Genomic DNA, 12040 nt, shown 5'->3' with positions numbered 1-12040 from the left:
CGAGAATTACGAGTGAGCAGAGATGTAGTCTTTGATGAGATGAGCAGCTGGTACAGTAATGCACATGGCACTATTGGGGCTGATGTAAAAGATGATGTGGTTGTACAAAATGTGAGGCCACAGTCACAGGTTTTGAGTGGACCACAAGAGTCCTCTTCTCGTGGCTCTGTTGAGAAACCATGGAATGGTAGACTACGTACGCAGGTTACTCCACCAACAGGTACAGGGAATGTATCACGAAAAGGAAAGGAAAAGGTTGATGAACCTCCCTTTATGGTTGATGCATCATCAGGTTTTTCACATGTAGACATGGATTCAGATGGTTCTGAACAAAGTCTTGATGAGGAATTTGGAATTCCGGCTGTCAGGACACCTGGTGTAAGGAAAGTACAAGAAGATGCTAGAGGGCAAAGGAGTGACCAAGGACCGCGCAGATCTAATAGAGTCAAAAATCTAGTTCAGAAATTGACTTATGATGGGTATCTAGCGCATCACCAAGCCTACATCGCTAAGGTGATACAGGATGTGGAGCCCACATGTTTTGAGGATGCAGTTGGAAATGTGCATTGGGATGATGCAATGAATGAAGAGATGGCTGCATTGGAAGCAAATGACACATGGGAGTTGGTGCCATTGCCAAGTGGCAAGAAAGCTATTGGCTGTAAATGGGTGTATAAAACCAAGCATAAGGCTGATGGTAACATTGAGCGTCACAAGGCAAGGCTGGTCGCAAAGGGTTATGCACAGACGTATGGCATAGACTATGAGGAGACCTTTGCTCCAGTGGCAAAGATGACGACAGTGAGAGCTGTCATAGCAGTGGCTGCATCTAGAGGATGGATTATGCATCAAATGGATGTAAAGAATGCCTTCTTGAATGGTGAGTTGCAAGAGGAAGTGTATATGGATCAGCCACCTGGTTATGTCGATCCAGGTTACCCAGATTATGTATGCAGACTTCTCAAAGCTTTGTATGGTTTGAAGCAGGGCTCTAGTGCATGGTATGACAGGATTGCCAAGTATCTTGTCAGTATTGGTTTTAGGAGAGCTCATGCTGATCATTCACTCTATGTACGTGAGAGTGATGTGGGGATTGTGGTCATTACCATATATGTAGATGACCTTATTATTGTTGGTGACAATGCTATGGAGATTGACCATGTGAAGGGTCTCCTCAAACAGGAGTTTGAAATGAAAGATTTAGGCGAGTTGCGCTACTTTCTTGGCATTGAAGTGATCAGGACTCCAGAGGGTGTATGGCTATCACAGAGACAGTATGCTTTGGACATGTTGTCAAAGTATGGTATGGCTGATTGTAAGCCAATTTATATTCCCTTGGATGTGAATGCAAAGCTGAGTGCAGAGAAGGGTGATGTTGTTGAGGATGTCAACATGTACAGGAAGATTGTGGGTAGTCTAATCTACTTGACTATCACGAGGCCAGACTTGAGCTACACAGTAGGCTTGGAGAGTCAGTTCATGCAACTTCCGAGGAAGCCACATTTGGATGGAGTACGACGCACACTTAGGTATGTGCAAGGTAATCTTGACTACGCATTGTTCTATGCAGCAGATGCACCATTAGCATTGTATGGGTATACAGATGCAGATTGGGCAGGTAGCATTGTTGATAGGAGATCTACGAGTGGCTTCATGTTCTCTTTTGGGAGTGCTGCTGTTACTTGGAGCAGCAAAAAGCAGCCTACGGTTGCTTTATCGAGCACAGAGGTCGAGTACAGAGGTGCAGCAGTTGCGGCGTGCGAGGTAGCTTGGCTACGCACATTACTTGAGGACTTGGGAGTGCAGGTGGACTAGCAGATTTTCATCCATTGTGACAACCTCAGCAGCATGCAGTTGGCTAGGAACCCAGTGTTCCATGCCAGGACCAAACACATAGAGGTCCATTACCACTACGTTCGAGAGCGAGTGTTGGCGGGCGACATCGACTTGGTCTACGTCAGCACAGAGGAGCAGATAGCGGATATCTTTACCAAGGCCCTCGGAGCTGAGAAGCTTCGACGTTTCCGGACTATGCTTGGACTCTGCGACATGCAGAGCTCGAGGGGGAGTGTTGAGATGTCGAGCTCTACACCTTGAGCTGGCATCCACTACGGGTCTTGGCCGCTTACGGCATTTACTCACTGGCGCATTAGGTGACCGACACGGAGGATCTCTGCCAGTGATTCTACAGCTGGACTACACTTATAGTGCCAGCCTAGTACGCTTCTAGCGAGTTCACACTTAGTGACCGCATGTACATATGTGCTACTTTTCAGCTTTAGCACTTAGTCATTTTGTACTCTCTTTTCTGTGAAGAAGAAGAAGAAGCTTTCCATCTGTGTGTGCTTTTGTGCTTGTCTTGTGTAGCTCTCTTGCATCCTCATTCTTTACATGATGCAGAGTGTAGACTGTAAAGTCTAGAGTGTAGACTCTTCTCTACGACTCTGGCCAGCTTGGTCCTCGTACTAGATGGGCTCTAAAGAGTATAGGACATAGGCTTTAAATAGCTATGCAATGAAGGATATTTTGTTTTTGAAGAGGTAAAACTGTATTAAGATTAAACTAAAAGAAAATTACAAAGAACCCTCAAAAAGGGGGAGGGTTGGCCCCAAACTGGTCCACATTACAGGGAATCTCTCATACATAGCCTAGCAGCTAAATAGAATTTAGGGATACATGATGTCCACTATTTCCAATGAATAACACTTTGGAGAGTAGTGACAAATTGAGAATCAAGAGGGGCATGTCTTATACATTTTCATAGCTTATGGATTGTGACACTCACGTCATGTTTGAGCAATTTGAAGGGGAAGGTAGAAGCTTGACCAAAGACCTTTGCATTCCTACCAACCATATATACCACAAGATACTTCCCCTCTACATATTCCATAAAGGTACATCGAGACCTCTACAAACTCCTAGCAAAGATCTTGGAAGTTGAGGGGATTCAAATTGACTTGAGCAGTCACCTGTTGTACATATGTAAGGACAATTTTATTTTTTTCACATTTGAAAAATAAACGTGTCCAGTATTCTATACAAGTTTTAGACTTTTTCTCACCTAGAAAAACATGGTGTTAATTCTGACATTCACACTTTAAAGTGTGAATAACACTTTTCTCACTATCAAAGTACAATTTATGGTGTAAATCTTCTATTTTTCACATGTTTATTATTTTCACACCCTCATTTCACAGTAATAAAAAAATGTATCACAATTATAAGTAAAAAAATGAAGAATCTTTAGGTATTATACTCTATTTCATACATGAGAATTATTTCTACTTTCAAGTTACTATAATGAATTATTTGCACATTGTTGTTCCAAGTTACTTAGTGCAAAATTTTCACAATGAAAAACATTCGTACATGTAGTTCTAGTGCGTATCTTTTACACCATAGTTCTAATTGATAAATATTTCTATGAAGATATCTTTTTGAGTATGTAAATTTATCATTTTTACAAAATCATAAATATCCATATAGAAAATTTTGCTACCAATAAAATATTGACAATAAAAGAAAGCCCTTCTTAGGGAAACATAAATATTGGGGGTGGGTCTGGGATAGAGAGAGAGAGAGAGAGAGAGAAATGAAATGAAATGAAATGTTATATTAACGTCTTCAAAAGGCCATAGTGACCTATGAGACTGAAAGTTACAAAGTGGTGGATTTGATACAAAGTCAAAGTAGCAAAATAACCTAACGACAGTACAAAACAAAGATATATACTATGGGGTCCTAAGTTGGTCGATGTGAGCCAACCAAAAAACTAAGCCAAAAATGGGCGGATTGTTGGGATAGCTGAATCACAAGAGATCTAGCATCGGTCGTTGGCAAATCTCATCAATTTCCTCCATAGTTAGTAGTCTGACCGGGCGTCGTGCATGCCTGGACAACGTGCTCCGAATTTTCTATTGTAGCCTCCGTTGATGCTGTGTAGTTCTTCATAGTCGCGAGCGCCTGGATTTCCCGAGTTCAATCCCTCGGTCAATCAGTGTACCTCTGGTGTGAGACGAGGGGGAGCTCTGCTGTGGGAGTGGCTTTTGCAGTTGTCCCGTGTCTGCTTTGAAGAAGCCTGTGATCCGTCTTTGAGACTGGCTAGCCTCGCCATTCATCAGGCTATCTCTGTGTCTGCGCAGCTCCAGCAAGAACAAACCCAGACATCTCTGATCTTCGTATCCCATGACTCTTGAGAGTGGTCCAAAACCCTCTCTGAACAAGCAATGGAAGCGGCTTCGTATCTCGTAGTAGACGGGGCAGCGGCATGTATAGTGTAGCTCTGTCTCAGGTTCCATGTTACACAAGAGAGAGAGAGAGAGAGAAATGAAATGAAATGAAATGAAATGTTATATTAACGTCTTCAAAAGGCCATAATGACCTATGAGACCCGAAAGTTACAAAGTGGTGGATCTGATACAAGGTCAGAGTAACAAAATAACCTAACGACAGTACAAAACAAAGATATATACTATGGGGTCCTAAGTTGATCGATGTGAACCAAGCAAAAGACTAAGCAAAAAATGGGCGGCTTGTTCGGATAGCTGAATCACAAGAGATCTAGCATCATTCGTTGGCGAATCTCATCAATTTCCTCCATGGTCAGTAGTCTAACCGGGCGTCGTGCATGCCTGGCCAGCGTGCTCCGAATTTTCTGTCATAGCCTCCGTCGATGCTGTGTAGTTCTTCCCAGTCGTGGGCGCCTGGATTTCCCTAGTTCAATCGCTCAGTCAATCAGTGTGCCTCTGGTGTGAGACGAGGGGGAGCTCTGCTGTGGGAGAGGCTCTTGCGGCTGTCCCGTGTCTGCTCTGAAGAAGTCTGTGATCCATCGTTGAGACTGGCTAGCCTCGCCATTCATCAGGCTATCTTTGTGTCTGCGCAGCTCGAGCAAGAACAAACCCAGACATCTCTGATCCTCGTATCCCATGACTCTTGAGAGTGGTCCAAACCTTCTCTGAACAAGCAATGGAAGCGGCCTCGTATCTCGTAGTAGACGGGGCAGCGACATGTATAGTGTAGCTCTGTCTCAGGTTCCATGTTACACAAGGGGCATGTCCTGTCCTCTGCTGGTACTCTACTGTATCTCCCAGTCTCAATCCGCAACTGGTGAGAAGATGTGCGTAAGTGGCCAATAGCACATTGTATCCCATGAGACAAGTGGGTATCCATGTATCTAGGTCTCGCCACAAAACCATCTTCCGTAAGCTGGAGAAGGTGTTCTTTGTAGAAAGCCATCTTCGTGCCCAATTCCTGTGCTGGTTGTATCCATGTCCTTCTGGTGTCCAGCTGGGTCAGGTCTTGGCGTATGAGCTTGGTGATCTCTGATTGTGTAAGGGTGTGTGAGAGAGAGAGAGAGAGAGATGGGGACGTGAAGAGGGGGGCACTGATCTTGATAAAGCTTGATTAGCTTAGCTCACAACCAGATCAAAGGTTTTCTCAAAAAAGATAGCTCTACATTGAGAGTGTCAATAAATAACCAAGTTGAAATTCTTGGTGGGTGTGGTGGAAAAGTAGAGAATATGGAGTAATGTGAAGCATCTACAATAATATTGTCAGTGAATGTGGCCTTTGTGTGTAGGTGCAAGGAAAATGATGAACTAGAAATTGACATTTCTTTACCTTTTAAATTTAAATGCTAAGTACGAAGAATATGATACATGTTTTAGAAGTGTAGAATCAATAGTAAGAGTGAAACCTTAAAATTTTTAGCTTGTAAAACATGCTAAATTTTTTCTATTACAAGGCCACTCTCAAAGGTGCACTTTTGACATACAAAATTTAAAGATGAAAAGTAAATCAAGCTAGAGAACCAGCTTCACAAATAGTAGGGATGCAAAGCTTGAAATGATGTATCACACATTTTGATAAAAAAAACAAAGAATTGATTTTTTTTGAATTCGTTATGTTTTCATACATTTTTCTATCATTTTGAATACACTTAATAACATTAGATCGTATGAAAATGAAGATGGACATGAATAAAAATGAAATATTTCAATACAAAGGACTTGATTGAGTTCTATCATGTATATCCAAATAAGTTTACAACGTACTACAAAAAGGTACAACTCATCATCCAAATCTCTTTATAAATCTTCTTCAAAAGAAACCATGTCCTCTCCTGGAAGCCAACAAGTAAAAACACCGTCCTCTCGTCCAAGATTAGACACTGGAGACCATCCTTGCAACACTTTTAAACATATATTCCAGTCGTGCCAAGAGTTGTCTTCATTTTGAAGCTCCCAATACTCGCTGAATGGTTCCTTCTTTAAGATTCCAATTTTGACAGCATGTTGTTGTTTGTCGACGTCGATCACCACAACAATTTTAGAGCAAGGACCAATGTCAGGAGAGTGACTTACAATTAAAACTACATCCCCCTTTTCCATCCATGGTCGAGCACATCCTGGGTAACCGGGCTGTAGCAAACGCTTCCTAAAAATAATGTCACTCATTTCATAGATCACTTGTTTGTTAGTAGGTTTCAAAGGTAAGAAAAAACACTTATGCAAGAATCGACTTGTTGGGATCAGACACAACTTTCGATGCATAAATCTTCTATTAGAGATTATTTTCATCCCTGTCCCCTTGTCAGCTTGCAAACCTTCTATTCCACAACCTCCATTCATAAACTCTCCAACTACAAAGAGTTGAATGTTCCCATTGTACTCATGTGATAGAAAATCCTTAATTGTGCACACGGCCCTCATCATGCACTCAAGCCTTGGGTTTGGAGTGTTATCTATATTGATAATCACATTGTCACCATATTCATATTTTTCAGCATGTAAGTAGATTTTTGTGTAATAAATGACCTCTCGTTGAAGATGACCACCACCCCAATAGGTTTGTAAGCTTGAGAACTCCCAAGGGTGCAAAAATCTTATATTTTTCTTCAAAGGATTGAGAGCAATACCCTTTTTGCTAACCACCTCAAGACAAAAATTTGGGTGTAGCCTGTGTGCCTTCTCATACATCTCCTTCGCTAGATCTTCTGAGGTGGATAGTACTAAGCATCTTGCATGCCATTCCTCACAAATTGTGATATCCATGCTCTCTGTCGAGAATCCTTGTGGTAGTAGAAGGTATTTATATACGTCTGAGAGCATCCTTTTGGTAGGAGATATGCCATCCTTTTCGATGTCTAGTTGTTGTACAAGTCTAGATAGCAAGACTTGATTGTGATAGTTAGTGTATGTCAACTCATTGAATCTATTGTTGGTTGGTATCTCCACAATACCTAGTATATTTTGTTCAAATCTTTAGCACCAAGTTCCATCATGACTACCATGCCGTATAATATCATCAAGTATTTCTCCACAACCTACAAGTAACACATGTAAGAGTAAATTACATAGGGACCTGCTGAGAAGAACATAGAAGACACGTCTATTTTTTTTTGCATTTCAAAACCAACATAAATCAATCCAATAGATACCTGCAACATGCTCAAGTGGTGAGACGTTCTCACCCTCTTCCTCCTCCATGATAATTCTCCATGCTGAAAATAGTTGCCGCAACATTGATGCTCTCTCTTGACCATCCATGGATGCGAGTGTAGTTATAAAAGACATGTGATATGTCAACCAAAATCATTCCAACATCTTTTAAAGTCTGGTCAATGCTGACACACTATTTAAGATATGTGGCACACACCATTGCATGAACTTTTGGTGCTCCTCTACAATGAAGGTGCCATGATGCCTGACAGCATTTATGGGCCATATCCCACCATTACGAAGGGTTCGTGGTATTGCATTTGATACTTCCTTTATTGCACACTCTATGCTCTTTAACATTTCTGTATCTTTGACCTTATCAAAAAAGGTCCTAGTGAACTTCTTAAATAAGTTCAATGCCAAAATATGCATCACATCATAGACAAGGTCAAGACTGATGTCGAATTCGTATAAGTGATATAATCGCCAAAGTGGCGATTCTCCTGTTAGGCCAGCCTTAGATAAAACCTTATTGCATTCAGCCTTAGTCTTTTCCCTTTTCGATTTACGTATAGCATCTAGCATCTCATCTTTTCAGGTGGATATCTTACAAGGTATCTGCTATTTGTATAAACATACTTTGGTATTCGAACACCCTCTGATATCTTTTTCATAGGTGCTACATCTCTTTTGCATCCGTTCTTCCCTCCATCTTTTAAATGTTCTAACTTACACTGGGCGGGATTATCTCCGGTCCATGACATAAGGATTGCTCGAAGAGTATAATTTTCCCTTACAAAGATGCAAGATGTTGGATAGTTGAAATTTAGAGTAAATCCCTCCACAAAGGCTACTTCAAGCTCATTGACTAATGGCTCTAGGAAATACGGAAAAACATCTCCATGTCTCTTTGCTAGCTTCAATAAGCTCAATGGCAAGAAGATAACTCGAAGGGGTCCGATTATGGAACCTTTACCTCCATTTAGAACCACTACTTCGATCACTCCACTATCCTTAGGCTTTGTTGATGCCGTTTGGAACCCATCCCAATGACACATTAGTGCATAGTTTCGAGGATCTCCCTACAAAAAGTTATAGATCATAATGAGTTTGCTAATCATGTGTCTAATAGAAAGATACACTTAGAATCTATTATGATACACTAACATATATACCTTCACACACTTCCTTTCTGCGTCAATCCGATTTCTACATAAAGAGCAAAGAAAGCTGTACTTGTTTTGTCTCTCCCTCCATGCACCTTCAAGCTCTGGACTTCGCAAAGCAAGAGGAAATGTCCTATAGTACATTCCACAATATTCATTTGAACATTTAATAGGAAGCTCCCACTCCTTCGCAGGGTTCCAAAAATCCTTGTACATTTGGATTTTGTCACCGTCCCAAAAATCTTTGATGCTCCTGTTTGGATCTTGCGATTGGAGACAATCATCTCTTGCACGCCACATTGAAAGAAGATCATGGCAAAAAGTATCACTCCGAGAAAGTGTTTGAAGCTGCTCTATGATCGGCAAGTACTCAAATTGAACCATGTGTTTTCTTACTTTCCCGCATTCATTGCATCGATCACAATGTACTTCACAATTGCGCTTTAACCCATGAGTAGAAGAAGAGGAATCACATATGCATCTTAAAAAATCGCCCATATATGCATCCTCTGCATGTGGAAGGTACAAAATCGGCTTGTGTTGGCGATCTTCCAAACCTATGCATATTCTCCACTTTTGAGGTGTGATGAGACCTCTCTCCTTATATCGCTTAAATACTTGGTCTATATTTTGAGGTATATTGGGGTTTATACCTGTAAATTGGGGATCTAAAAGTATTTCTATTAGTGACTTTTCTCTCTCTGCTCTTTTGGATCGTTTTCCTTTTCTTATATTTGTTGAAAATATCATTTTTACTAAGTCGTCTTGCAATTGTAGAGGCACTCTAAATCGGTCTAATTTTGATTGCATAGACATTATCCAACGTTCAATGTCATCTTCTGTATCCACTACATCCTCATGACCCCTTTTGTTACTTATGGACTGTGTTAAATAACTTGTACCTACATGATGTTCTTCTTGTTCCTCCATTATAATCTACACATAACAACAATACTTCATTATTAACTAATTGATGAAAAAAGAAGTCAATTGTACGATCACATGAATAGATCAATACAAATTGAGACATAAAAATAAATCAAAAAAACAGAGAATGACTTAATTGAAGAAGACAAGAAATATTTCTACACAATTATTAAACGTATGACATACATAAATTATCCAAATGCTAAGATAGACACCATAAAGAGCTGAAAATTAAATATCCAAGATACAAATTTGATTACAAATACAATTGGAAACCAAAATGAAAAATACACTTCAATTTTTCTGGTATAATGAACATCGAAACAAAAATATCTCAGTCACTTTTTCCTTCTTCAAGTTGGAGTTGGTCTCCAATAAGACAAAGACTTTGCTCATAGCACTCTGAATCTATATCTATGCTAATACAATGACGATCCATGTCTTCACAAACCCGTGCCATGTTGCCCACACCGGCAAAGCAATCTACCACAACATCCTCCTTCTCAGTACACATTGACACCAAGAACCTGCATAACCCCAAAAAGACTTAACAAATTGAAACCGAATTCAAATAAAGTTATTGAAAAGGAATTTTGATAAAACAACGTACTTGCAAAAATTTGGATACCTTTCGACAGCGCCTCTTAATGGTTTGCCATCTGCATTTGAAACCAGGTGAAGTTTGCCTTTAGGTAGTTTGACAAACGTGTCAGAACGCACCTCAAAAGATCCCTTAGAACAATATCCAAAGCAGCATTCTTCTTTAAAGTTCATGTGTTTCCAGGTTGAGCAAAAAAAGTAACGACAAGAGTAGAAACCTGCACACCAACAAGCTTAGAGTTAAGTATAGACTAAAAAGTGGTAAAACTTTAATCATTTACAAGAAAGCAATCATAATTACATCTTCAATGTCACCAAAAACGAGTCTTTTATTTTGAGAGGCAGTTTTCAAAAGCATAGTGTATATTGTCTGGAGCTTGCTCTCTCGCATGACAGAAGACACAATAGTCGAAGTCTTCTCTAGAGTGCTTGTAGTCACAAAGTATCCATCTTGTGCTAAGAACTTCTCGGCAATGAAAGTTGATGCTCTGATATATGTCATCTTCCATTAGTTCCATTCAGGCACTGTGTCACTCTCTACAAAAGGGGCCAATCCGAAAGGCAAGTCTGCCGATATGAGTGTACATAGCTTGTCAATCTTCTCTATATGGTTGAGAAACTTTGAAATCAAGCATACAGGTGAGTCACTTGCATCTCCATACGTGTCCTCTATAGACTCACATAGATCCATACAAAGAGGAAGATGAAATGGCACAAAAGATTCAACAAGCTTTCCCTCCTCTTCAAGCCCTTAACTTGTCGCCGAAAAAAAAAGATTTGCAATTGTGCTTCTTTTCCTTTTACGACTCTTGGACCTTCCCTTTGTACGGTTTTGACTTTCTTTGTACTTGCCTCCCTCTTTACCAGCTTGAGGACTTTGAATCTTCTTGCTTTTTGGTGTGGATGGACTCTTTAGCAAACTACATTGACCCTTACCACCTTTAGTTGGTAGCTTTGCACGTGGGCTCTTCATGCCATCATCATTAATGGCTTTCTCTTTCAAGTTCTTCTCAATGGATATGAACTTTGTACTCTTTTGTAGAAAAATCCCTCTCATAAAGAAAAATGAGCTAGAATATTAAAGTGTCATTCTTAGAGAAACCAACAGATTAGAAATGTCAAGATTCTTACTTGCATATATTTCCTTCTCGCTATTTGGATACTTTCCCTTTGAATATTCAAGAAACCATGGAATATCTTGCACATTTTCAGGTAGGGTCCTACGAGCATCGAGCCATGATGGAGGATACAACGACTTATAGCGAGCACCAGCATCCCTCTAATCAAGAAGTGTGGTTAGAATCTCAGTTATCTCTGTAGATTTCAATAGATCTGCAAACCATCTGCAAAGCATCTACACATGAGAATCTTCTATGCGATGAGGTATCAAAGAAACTAAGCATACTTGCCTATATGCAAATCTCCGAGCTGTAGCTTCCAAATAGGTCATCTTTTGTACTTTCATTCTAGGAGTCAATTTAGATATCTCCCTAAAACAGTGAGGAAGATGCTCTTTTTAGCAAGCATCAAAGAAATCTCGTATGGCGTCGCTCCAAATATCAAAGGGCACTTCCTTGACCTCCTTTATAAGGTCCATTGCTCGCTCCACAACTGACTCCCAATAGGAGTAGTATGCTATATAGTTGCGCTATTCTTTTTCTTCTCCATCAAAACCCCATAGCCTACCAATATATTTTCTTAGAATACGATCTAGTACCCAGACCTTCCTGCAAGCAATACAAAGCACATATAAGGATTAGCGACTTCAACATACCATCCCAAATGCACTTCCAGATTACCTTTGTGCTGTAAGTAGGGTTTGCGTAATTGTGAGAAGCTTATCAAGTGTGACATTGTGTTCACTTTCCCAATCTAGACCATATAGCTTGCTAAACCACCTCTCTCCTA

This window comes from Adiantum capillus-veneris, chromosome 17, assembly GCF_014529385.1.
Source record: "Adiantum capillus-veneris isolate H3 chromosome 17, ASM1452938v2, whole genome shotgun sequence".
Taxonomy (NCBI): Eukaryota; Viridiplantae; Streptophyta; class Polypodiopsida; order Polypodiales; family Pteridaceae; genus Adiantum; species Adiantum capillus-veneris.
Note: the sequence above shows the minus strand (reverse complement) of the source record.